Source organism: Ziziphus jujuba, chromosome 8 (genome assembly GCF_031755915.1).
Source record: "Ziziphus jujuba cultivar Dongzao chromosome 8, ASM3175591v1".
Lineage (NCBI taxonomy): Eukaryota > Viridiplantae > Streptophyta > Magnoliopsida > Rosales > Rhamnaceae > Ziziphus > Ziziphus jujuba.
Genome location: NC_083386.1, coordinates 8,408,700 through 8,421,018, shown reverse-complemented (window position 1 = coordinate 8,421,018; position 12,319 = coordinate 8,408,700).

Here is a 12,319-nt window from a genome sequence, read left to right as displayed (position 1 = left end):
TATTATTTTAATATTATTTTTAAAACGTGTAACGATGTGTCACGTGTGACTTAATAAATGTGACCATGTGTCACTATGTTGAGATGCCACATGTCAACCATGTTTAATATCAAATTATTTTATTATTGTTGTTTTATGGAATAATATTATTTTTAATATTGTTTAATTAATTTTAAATTATTTCTTTTTATTTCTTTTTCTTTTCTTTTTTCTTTTTCTTTTTTTCTTTTCCCCACGTGGGAAAACACCTTCTTCTCTTTTCTTTTCCTTTTCTTCCCTTCCCCTTCTTCCCCGAGCCCGTCAAAAAACCAGCAAGGAATTATCTCTCTCTCTCTCTCCTTTGACTCTCTCCTCCTCTCTCTTTGACCGAACGTTTGGCCGGATTTCAGTTGCCGGACGGCCACACGCGCTGGCCACCGGTGAAGCCCAGCTCCCCGCGACCTCAACCTCCAATTTTCCCGGCCAGTCGCCACCGGAGGCGCCCAGATCGGGCCGATGACGTCGGCAGCGGCAGGTTAAGTTTTTCCAGCGATTCTCGTCGTTTCCGACCAACCCAGTCCGACCCATACCTCTATCCCACCATTTTCAACCCCTCTGAGTCCATTTCCGGGGTTAGATTGCCCAAAATCCCCACCGTTTGAGAGATCCCTCAAGTTTAAATTCGGCCGAAACTTTCCGGCCACCACCGGCGGAATTGGGGTCAATGGAGACCGGTAATGCGATCCTCGTTCCACAAGCTTCAATTCGGTATATTATTAGACAATTTTGGTTAACGTTTGTGTTTAACCCCCCGGGTACCGGGTATTATTTACCTGAATAAAATATTAATTTATTTGACTGTGTGTGAATTGTGTTCTAGGAGCACCGGTGAGTCGTGGAATTGATCCCATGGTGGATTATGGTTTAATTGCGTGCTTCAGGTGAGTGACCCACCTTTGAAAATATTTTTGGGGTAATTAATTATATTTATGTCGTGTTAATTTGATATCTGCAATTATGCTCATGTGGTGTACTTTAAATATAATCGGGAAAAAAAATATAAATATTATTTTATATATATTTACCCATTGGTGCTAAATGGAATTTTGGGGTCATTAAGAAATTCTCAATTATTATTTTATTGTGATTAAATGGTATTTATTACACATGAGCAAGTATTTTCAGCAATTAATTGTGTCTGAATTTTATATTATTTTTGGGCATAATTGGGTTGAATATTTTGTGAAAATATTTGCTTAAAGTGGTGGTTTAATTTTTATAATTATGCCCTTGGTATTTTATTTGTCGAACCTTGTATTATGAGAAAAATTGTTGTTTTACTATTATCGATGTTTTCGTACCGGGTTGTTAAAAGGAAATGTGGGATGGTAAATTTGAAATTGGTATATTTCCCACGGTAATTTTGGAAAACGGTACGGTTGATTTAATAATTATTTTTAGACGCACTCATACAGTATTGGTGTTCTGGTATATATGTGGTTTAGTGCGCAAGTATTATGTCTCCCGTGAGTTGCCATTGGACCGTGGGCAGGCAGGTTTGATATAGTGCACATAGCCGCCCCCCTCCTTGGCTGGGTGACGGTTTCAGCAGTGGTACTGTCGGGACGCCGAAGTGCCGTTTGCAAGTTTCTCTCTTTAATCTCCCCGCCAGTCGGTGCTCGGGACGCTGGGTATCGGAGGGCATCACTGGTATATAGTGTGGTGCGTCAAGTAGAATTTTTCGGATAGAAATTTCAAACCCCAAAGAATACAAAAATTATTTATTATAATTTATTGCATTTTATTTATATTTGGGATATTTATTTATTTATTTGTTGTTTATTAAATTATTTGATCCCTTGGTTTTCGGAAGGTATGAATATCGGGTTTTGTGAAAATGTTTTAAAAGGAGAACATTTCCAACGGAGTGAATAGTGAGGGTTTTGAGAGAAAGTATTACCTTTAAATGTTTATTTATTTATTTATGTAATTGTTCAGTATTGATTAATTAAATTCCTTTATTTTTATATTATTAATATTAAAAGTGTTCAGTAGTTAGGGTCACTCACTGAGATGATTAGCATCTTACGTTTTTAAATTCCGTTCCCCTAGGTCCAGGTTGGAGACGTTGATTGTCTGGGGCAAACCCAACGTCTCAGTTTGTTGCCGAAAGTTCAAGAAGTATTTCTTCCTTTTTTCCTCTCTATCTTGTATTGCTTCTTATCTGTCATGGTATTACTTCCACATTTGTTGTATAATGCTCTGTATACTGTATTGGACGTGTAGTTATTATTTATGCACTGAGTTGCTGTTATTCTTTGAAGTGCTGTAAAATTGTGGAATCAATTTGTAGTATTGTGAGAGGAATACGGGGATGCTTTTAGAAGTGTGTTTTTAGTGAAAAAAAGTTTTTGTTAGTCCTACCCTTAGGGGAGGTGCTGCTGGATTTTCCGTTGGAAGGTTCGGTAGTATTTCTCTGGGATCAGGACTTGTCTAGGGTTCCGGGAAGGAATTCTGGATGGGTCCTGACATTAATTTCTTCAATCATATGGTGTTCTATGGATATATATAGCCCGATGTACATATATATATATATATATATAGTGCATTTAATTTGATAAAATATATAGTACTATTTCAGTTGGATTCTAAGAATTCTTATTTAAAGTAACTAGGAGATTAATCTATACAATTCTAATTAAAGCCAATTTCTAAGCAAATACACTAGTAACAATAAAAGCGTTTGGTTGCATTTAGCTAGGTTGATACAAAATATGTAAAATAGCCTACGTTATATGGTAATTTGTGCCGCAAATGTTATATTCCTTTTTTTTTATATATTATTTTCTTTCCTTGAAAAGAATTTTTCTTTTATGTAAAAAATTAGATCATTGTTCACTTAGTTCGATTGCTAATTTACTTATTTAGGATTCTAAAATTTTAAAATCCAACGTACTATTTTTGAATTACTCAAATTACGAACGGAGAACCTTTTTTCTAACTTTGAGTATTGTTATTTGTATATTATAAATGTTTATTTACAAATTATGCCTAATCAAATGTACAAATTAATGTAAATATTATTTTGAGATGATCCAAGTGCCTAATTATATATATATATATATAGTTGTCGCCAAGATATTAATGTATTGATGTAGGGAGAACATTTTTCAAGGATTACCAAGTGCCTGAAATTCCAAACATTTTTATTAGCATATTTAGTTTTCTTATAAAGAATCATGCAAATTTGTTTGGATTGGTGGAGCCTAATATATCCTTAAAAATAATTCTGTTGTAAATAATGTTGGTTTTGTACATTGTTTCCAGAAAGAATTATAATATTAAATAAGAAATACAAAATAGTGTTTATGTTTTGCATAATAGTGGCAGTGTTTTATTATCACCATTTATCATTTATCCCTAATTAAATGTAAAACGGGCTATATAAATGAATGATAGTTTAAACTTGTTATATTAATCATTACCCCCTTTTTTTTTTTTTTTCTTTTTCTTTTTTTCTGAGTGGAGGCCTAGTTTTGGGCCCTCCTATTTTCTTCTCTTCTTTGGAACATTCCCAAAATTGGGCTTGACGGGCTTGCTGAAGAGTGTTAGACAGATTCAGAGCACAGCAAGTCTAAGGCCTATAGGGATGCTCGGCTGTTCTTAGCATGACGGTTCTGAATGAGGTAGAAGTAGCTCGTTTCATAGATCCCGGTGTGTTGGATCCATGATGGTTCTGAACAATAATCCAAGTCTTAATCTTTCATCTTTAATATTAAAAAAAAAAAAATTAAATACATTTTGTCTTCCTTAGCATTTTACCATCTAAGCTGCTAAATTTTAAAAAATAAAATAAAATAAACAAGGGCCATGGATCACAAGAACAGAATTGGCATGAGGATCGGCGACCCAAACAAGATCCAAGACACAACCCCAATAAGAAGAGGCTACCCTCAGTTTTCTTCTCTTATATTTGATGGCTTGACTGGTTTAAGACCACACGAGGAACAACATTATAAACTGCCAAAGCAACTTGAATTATAAAATTTCTATGAAATCATGTAAAGCCAAAATTGAGACTACTGTCATATCACAGATTCCATTTGTTCAATTGTTAACCCCTCTTTCTCTACTTTCTCAGTACAAACATTTTAACATTTGGAATTTGATTCCCAACAAGTGTAGCCTCAGAGATTGCATTGGGTTTTCCATTTGGGTAGCCTGCCAATTAAACTTAAAAAAATAAAAAACAGTCAAAGTTTGTCTTCCCTGTACCATTTGTTTTACTGCAAAAACATTCCTCAAACACCCTTTTTCCACCAGTATACATACAATCATACAAATTTCTTAAACTTTCTAGTTTCACTGCTTTTTCGTCAATAATTTAACAAAAAAGTTAACGATGAAAAACAGCACCTACACACTCATCAAATGTAATTTGGACTCTCCCCAATTTTTATATTTTTTTATTTTTTTTCCCTTCAGTACGTTTACAATGTTAAATTTCCAAACGAGATTTAAAATCCAGATTAAATAGAAATCTTATTCTTTTGCAAAAGAGAAAAGTTAAGAACTTGATAATTAAACACTAATAGCTATACCAGCATAATTGAGAATGTAGGATAAGCTATTGCAGCGGCCAGCCTTGACGCCGAGCCGAAGAAAAGCACGCTGGCGCTGCTGAAGAAGGTGGCGTATTCTAACGGCGGCGATGTCCGTTAAGCTCAGGGCTTGGCGTTTGATGCTGGGTCTCACCTTCGACAACAATGAAGATGAAGAAGGAGCTGCCATTTTGGCTCTCTTCGTTTGCTTCTTATTTTATTATTATTATTATTATTTTTTTTTTTAACTTCCAGATTTGAAATTCCTAGTCCAGTAATGGAGGTAAAACTGATTAAACTTAGAGGGACAATGCTGATTTCATATAAATAAATAAATAACAAAATACTGCGGAAAAAGAATCAATCCAAAGCTCAGGAAAACTGGAAAAATAACAACAATGATAATTCAATTGCGAGGAAAATGAACTTCATTTGTTAGAATATTGTTAGACCCTCCACGTCAGCTTATGAAAGTCAACCAAAAAAAGAAAAAAAAGAAAAAAAAAAAAAAAAAGCCTTAAGAGAGTCGCATGCTTAGTTTTGTTTGCTTAGTCAGGTGAACAGTTTTGCTATAACTGTAATCTTACAGAATAGGCATGTGTGGTGGTTGAGTGCTATAAATATATGTCTTGTACTAGCTTTTGTTGCAAGCAGAAACATTTAATACAAAAAATCATTTTCTTTTTTATTTTTCTTCCTTCTTCCTCTCTCTGTTTTCTCTGTATTTTCTAGCCGTTTTCTTGCATTTTCTCGACTATCAAACAGTTCTGTCATGGTATCAGAGCCAAATGTAATTCAATTTTCTTTGCAGCCAAACACTTGGCACATTTCAGCCTAAACTACAAACCCTTTAAAAGAATCAAAGTAAGAAAATAAAGAAAAATAGTATTGTTAATCTTCTTTGGTGTGCTTCTGCTAGATTGTTTGTCATTTTCTTTTTTTATTTTTCATTAAAAAAAAAAAGAAAAACACTTCACTTTTCCATGTCTTTATTACCATTTTTTGTTTTTCTGATGCTTCACACTTAACTCTCTCTATCTTTCTGTGTATTTTTCTATATTTTCTCTGTTCCGTTCAAACCCATCGCAGGATATTAAAAGCCCATCTTAATATACTGCAAGTCATTCATCATTCACGGATTCACGGGGAAACATTATTTTATGTAATTAAGAACGAGACTCTTTCTTCCTTTGCAGCGATCTTCATTTCCATCTTAATTTCTTCAATCATATGATGTTCATTTCAATTGGATTTTAAAAAATAAGAATTATTATTTTAATATATGACTTGGAAAATAAAATAGTCTATACAATTCAAATTAAAGACAAAATTCGAAGCCGATACAATTGCAATAATAAGAGAATTTCATTGCAATTAGTTTTCTACAAAATAGCGTACGCCTTGTGTCACAAATGTTATATTCTTTCTTTTCTTTTTTTTTTCTTTTCTTTATTAGAAAACAATTTTCTTTTACGAAAAAAAAAATTAAGTAAAAAATTAAGTCATTATTTGCTAATTTTCTTTTATTTGGGATTCTAAAATTTAAAATTCCAATATAATAGTTTTGAATTCCTCATATTATCAATGGCAGTCTTCCGGTTGCCATCAATTAGCTAACTTCATTAAAATCTCAATGGAACCCATCAGCATCGTTTAGTTTTGTTTTTGTTTTTTTTTTTTTTCTTTTTAATAAATTTAAGTGTAATTATGATCAATTTTAACGGGTTCCCAAACAATATTTACCTTTTTTCAGTAATTACTTCGGCTAAACTTTGTTGCTGCAACTTTTAAGATAGTGCATTGTAATTATAAAAAATAAATAAAAAAAACACAAAAACAAAAATAGTACATTGCAATATAACTTAAAGCCAAACACATTACCACCCTTTTGGACTCACAAAGTAGCAGTACAAATATTTTAACAATACAAATACAATATAAGACCAAATGAGACATTAATATGATAAAATACTATAATAAATTTGTCATATGATAAACACCATAATGACATGATTCAAACTATATAAACTAGCATGCCCACCATAGTTCATTAAGGATATTGATATTTGAAAATATATTTCAAATGTATATATATAGTTGTATTGTAGTGCCTGCAGTGTTAGACTGAACTGCAATAGTAAATCAAACATCTTGGAGGGTGAATACTGCAACAAGTATGGGGAATCTGTTACTTCCAATGGATACAGATAAAGAGCATCCGTATTGATTGTCTACGTCTTTAACACTATCATGACAAATGCTGCAAATCTGCATTTTATTATATAGTGCCGGCCAATAATCGGGATTCAAGAAGTGGTTTTTTTCACGGATCTCTGAGTATACTTGGAGAATTTTTATTTATCTAAATTGTAAAATGAGTATTAAAAAAAAAAAAAAAAGCAAACAAACAAAAGCACATTTTATAACGTTTTCCTAGGTGGAAAAATTTTAACCCAAGCTTTTACTTGGATCTCCTTATTTATTTATTTATTTTTTTGGGGGACAAATTATGGGATTCTTTTTTAAACCATTTAGACATATATCCAAGATTTTGTTTATCCCAATCAAATATCATTACAAACATATATGTAGATTTTACACTATCTTAATCTTGTCCCATCCATCCCATCTTTGTGTACCTAATAATTACGTTAATTATGTATATGAAATTGGTTTGAAAGTTTGAAGGGTGCTATGAATATATTTACCTTGGGGGTATTATTTGTTTTATCAGTAGGGTTGTCCCAGGACACCATCCAATCACAATCAGCCCCTCTTGGATCCTTTCCACCATACACAATGGCTCCAGTAGCGTAAGGTTTATCCCTCGATAATGGAATGTCAGGATCCGTCCAGAATTCCTCCCCGGAACCCTAGACAAGCCCTGATCCCAGGAAAATACTACCGAACCTTCCAACGGAAAATCCAGCAGCACCTCCCCTAAGGGTAGGACTTACCAAAAATTTCCTGCACTGAAAATACACTTCTAAAATCATCCCCTTATTCCTCCCACAATATCACAAATTGATTCGACAAATTTACAACACTTCAAAGAATAACAGCAACCCAGTGCATAAATAATAACTACATGTCCAAAACAATATACAAAGTATTATACAAATAAATATGAAATTAATACGATGACAGAAAAAGAAGTAATACAAGATGGAGAGGAAAAAAGGAAGAAATACTTCTTGGACTTTAGGCAACGAACTGAGACGTCGGGCTCGCCCCGGACGATCAACGTCTCCTAACCTGGACCTAGGGGAACGGAATTTAAAAACATGAGATGTTAATCATTTCAGTGAGTGACTCTATCTACTGAACACCTTTAATATTAATAATATAACAAATAAAGAAATTTAATTAATACCAACAATTAGATAAATAAATAAATAAACATTTGAAGTAATATTTTCTCTCAAAACCCTTACTATTCACTTCGTTGGAAATGTTCCCATTTTAAAACATTTTCACAAAACCCGATATTCGTAATTCTCGAAAACCAAGGGATCAAATAATTTAGTAAACAACAAATAAATAAATACCCCAAATGTAATTAAAGTGTAAATAAAATATGATAAATAATTTTTGAACACTTTGGGGTTTGAGTTTGTGATGGGGTTACCAAACAAACCGTCTCCCATATCTGAAACATTTCAAAATTCCCATAAAAATTAACAACATTAATAATGTATATGATAATTATAAATTATTATTTATATGACATAAAAATTAATATTAATGATACTATACAAAAAGTCTGTTAATAGAAATTATTAATCAATTACACATTTTATAAACTTTTTTTTGTTCTTTTAGAAAAAAAAAATTTATAGAAAATTTTGCTTTTAAACTCAAAATATTTAACATCAGCCTCACATTTGTTTTATATATTAACATTGGAAAGTGTTCTTTTTAAAAAAAAAAACAATGTTTATATTGCTTATATAGCATTGATAATTTTAACAATTTATATTCCTATTGAACCTGCCTTAAATAAAGTAAAAGTATAAGCCAAAGAAGCTTATATGAAAAGTAAAAGATAAATGTTGAAACTAGCTATGTTAATTTTGCCGAGAATAATATTTGGTTATTCTCTTCGAAATTGATAAAATACAACCACAAGATATACTTAGTGCTAAAGACTCTACAAGTCAAAATTAAGTACTCAACTTAAAGCTGCAAGACAAAGCTGAAAGACAAAGCTGAAAGTTGGAAAGGTAGAGTATATATATATATATATATATATGATTTAAATAAAGAATATCTTAATGGGAAAAAAATGTTATGGATATCTCATATAATCTTCGAAAGGATTGGTGATTGTCCTTTTTTGGATAAAATGGTCCATATCTTATCTTATCTTTAATTGTTCATGTTTATAACCTCACTAATTTTATCTTCAATCAATGGGGAATCTTCTTTGACCATCAATATGGAACTTATAATTATTTTTGTTTCTTAGTAATTATTTCAGAATAGCGCTTAGGGAGAAATTATTCAGTGCTCAACATGTATATGATGAAAAGTTTGAAAAAGAAATTTTCAACACGAATTATCTTGTAAATTATTTACACGTTTTTCTATTGCTACCTACTCCTTGACACTTTCTTTTCACACACTTTTCAATACAGTATAACAACAGCTTTATAGCCTTTAAGATAGTGTATTGTAATTATCAAAAAAGAAAAAAAAAAATGGCAGTACGTTGTAATATACTTTGTCAGGACCCGTCCAGAATTCCTCCTCCGGAACCCTAGACAGCCCTGATCCCAGGGAAATACCACCGAACCTTCCAACGGAAAATCCGGCAGCACCTCCCCTAAGGGATTTACTTACCACAAATTTACCTGCACTGAAAACACACTTCAAAAATATCCCCTTATTCCTCCCACAAACTACAAATTGGTTCCACAAATTTCAGCACTTCAAAACAAAAATACAGTAATCCAGTGCAAGATAAATACAACAAGAGTGAAAGAAATATTACAACTGCAATAAAAGAATAACAGGGTACTGCCGAACTAAAACAGCGAGGAAGATCAAGTCCGCTCCGAGTGAACACCGACAACCTGGTACTTAGAGGAACGGAATTTAAGAGTGTGAGATGCTAATCATCTCAGTGAGCGACCCTACTACTATACCATATAATATCACAGTAAAGAAATAATATTTTCTCTCAAAACCCTTACAATTCTCTCAGTTGGAAAGGTTCCCCTTTTAAAACAATTTCACAAAACCCTTTATCCATATTCCCCGAAAACCAAGACATCAATTAAATACCAGAAGCGGTAACAATTATATTTTTAATTCCAATTCAGTTTCCAAACATTTTATTTTTAAAACACAGTTCTGAAAATCATTTGATGCACCCACTATATACCAGTGGCGCCAACAGTACCCAGCGTCCCAAGGTACCGCCAGACAGGAGGTTATAGAAAGAAACCGGCATACGGTCGCGTGGCGTCCCACTGCGCCGCTGCTAACCTGGTGTCCCGGCCAAAGGGGGGTGGCCGCCCTCTCCGATGGCATCCACAGGACACCCTCATAATATCAACCGCGCGCTACTCACACCCACCTGCGCGCTAATCACAACCGTGTGCACACTAACCATATCACATATACCATATCACATAATCAGAACACCAGTACGTGCACGGTGCATCTAAAAATCATAAAATCCACAATTTAAATTATAAAACAAATTTCACATTTTTCATAAACATAGCGGGCATAATCCATCCGCTTGAACCGGGAAATTCTCCACAATTTCCTTATAATTAATACCATAAATCCCATGATTTTCAAATCCACCAACTCCCAAATCCATCAATTCAAATATCCACATTTTTTCCAAGCATAAATAATTTCTCGAAATATCATAATCAAATCCCATAATATTTTATGGGCATATTTCATAAAAATTGAAATCACCAATATAACCAAATATTTTCCTTGAAATATTTGAAAATCAAATCGTGCCCAATTTACCATTAAAACCACACCAATTTCAAAATCCTCAAAACCATAAAATAATTCCACATGGCATAAATTTGTAGAATTCGCATTTTCTTAAATCCAATAAATTCATAAATAATTCTACAATAAATCCAATAAATATTTGGCACATAGAAATTAAATTCCAAATATTTAATTCACACATAATATATTCATCAATTAAATTCCCCAAAATTAATTTGAAGGTGGGTCACTCACCTGGAGCACGCAATTAACCCATGATCCACTACGGGATCAATTCTACGACTCACCGGTGCTCCTAGAACAAAATTCACAGACAGTCAAATAAATTAATATTTTATTCGGGTAAATAATACCCGGTACCCGGGGGGGTCAAAACACAAACGATATCTAGAATTTACGAGTTATATACCGAATCGAAGCTCGAGTGATGCTAATCACAGATCCGGTCTTAATTTTCGATGATCGTACCCGACGGGGTTTGAATTTTATCAGGAAGCTTTTCGGGTTTCGGCTCTGCAATTCTCCCAAACCGTCGTGAATTGGTGGAAACGGAAGTCGGATTTGGGTTCAGGAGGTCGAACACTGCGGACTGGAGCTGGCCGGAATTTTCGGGGTACTCGCCGGAACAGTAATTTCCGGCGGGCCGCCACGTCACCGGCAACCGTCGCCGGAACAGTAATTTCCGACGGTGGCCGTTTGCTGTGAAATTTTGCAGATTTGTAGATCGTGAGGAGAGCAATCCAACGGGACCGACGGTGAGCAAAACGGAGGTCGGACGGCGGAGAAATCACCGTTTGAAGATTTTCGACCCCTCGCCGGAAAACGCTCCGATCCCGGCGCGTCGGTGGTCCGATGGCCGTGATTTTTGGTGGGTAGGCCGGACTTGAGGAGAGGATGCTGGGTGTATGGCGCGTGTACTGTACATCGGCCGGAATAGTGCCGATTCGCGGTGGCCGGCGGTGGAGGGGAAAAATCGCCGCCAAACTTCGGACGTCCGATCCGGGCGCGTCCGGCGGCCGTTCGCCGTGAAATTTGGAGGTTTTGCCGGAAATGAGGTGGGCAAGCTTTCTGTCCGGCGCGTGTACAGTAACTCGGCCGGAACAGTGGCAAAATCCGGTGGCCGGCGGTGGCTCTCTCTTTCTCTCTCCTCTCTCTCTTTCTCTCTCTTCTCTCTCTTTCTCTCTCTTCCTCGAGTGTTTTAACAAATAAAACCCCTGCCTGACACTATTCATGCCACGTGGACCAATCAGAAACTGACACGTGGCGTTTCACTGTTCACCGACCCAAAAAAAATATTAAAATAATACGGTATCCGGTAAACTTCAAACGTCCATAACTTTTTAACCGGATGTCCGTTTTGAGCGTGCCGCTAGTCTGTGAACTCGTATCGACGAGCACTTCACAACCATGCATGAGTCAAAGCTCAATTCCCCATAAACAAAAAGTCAACTCCGGCACCCCTTGGACAATTTGGACCGCAACTTGTTTCGTCCATAACTTTCAAACCGTAGCTCCGTTTTTGACGTGCTACCAGTCTACGAACTCGTGGCATCGTGCACTTCGCCACGGTGCCCTAGTCATCTCGAAATTCCCACCGAGTCAAAAAGTCAACTTTTGACCCCTTTGGTCAACGGTCAACAGTCAACCTCGGTCAACGTGCACGGATTCCGGTGCGATTTGGGACGGGGTGTTACAGCCTTCCCCCCTTACAAAAATTTCGTCCTCGAAATTTCCGCACGTCACTGGAACAGATA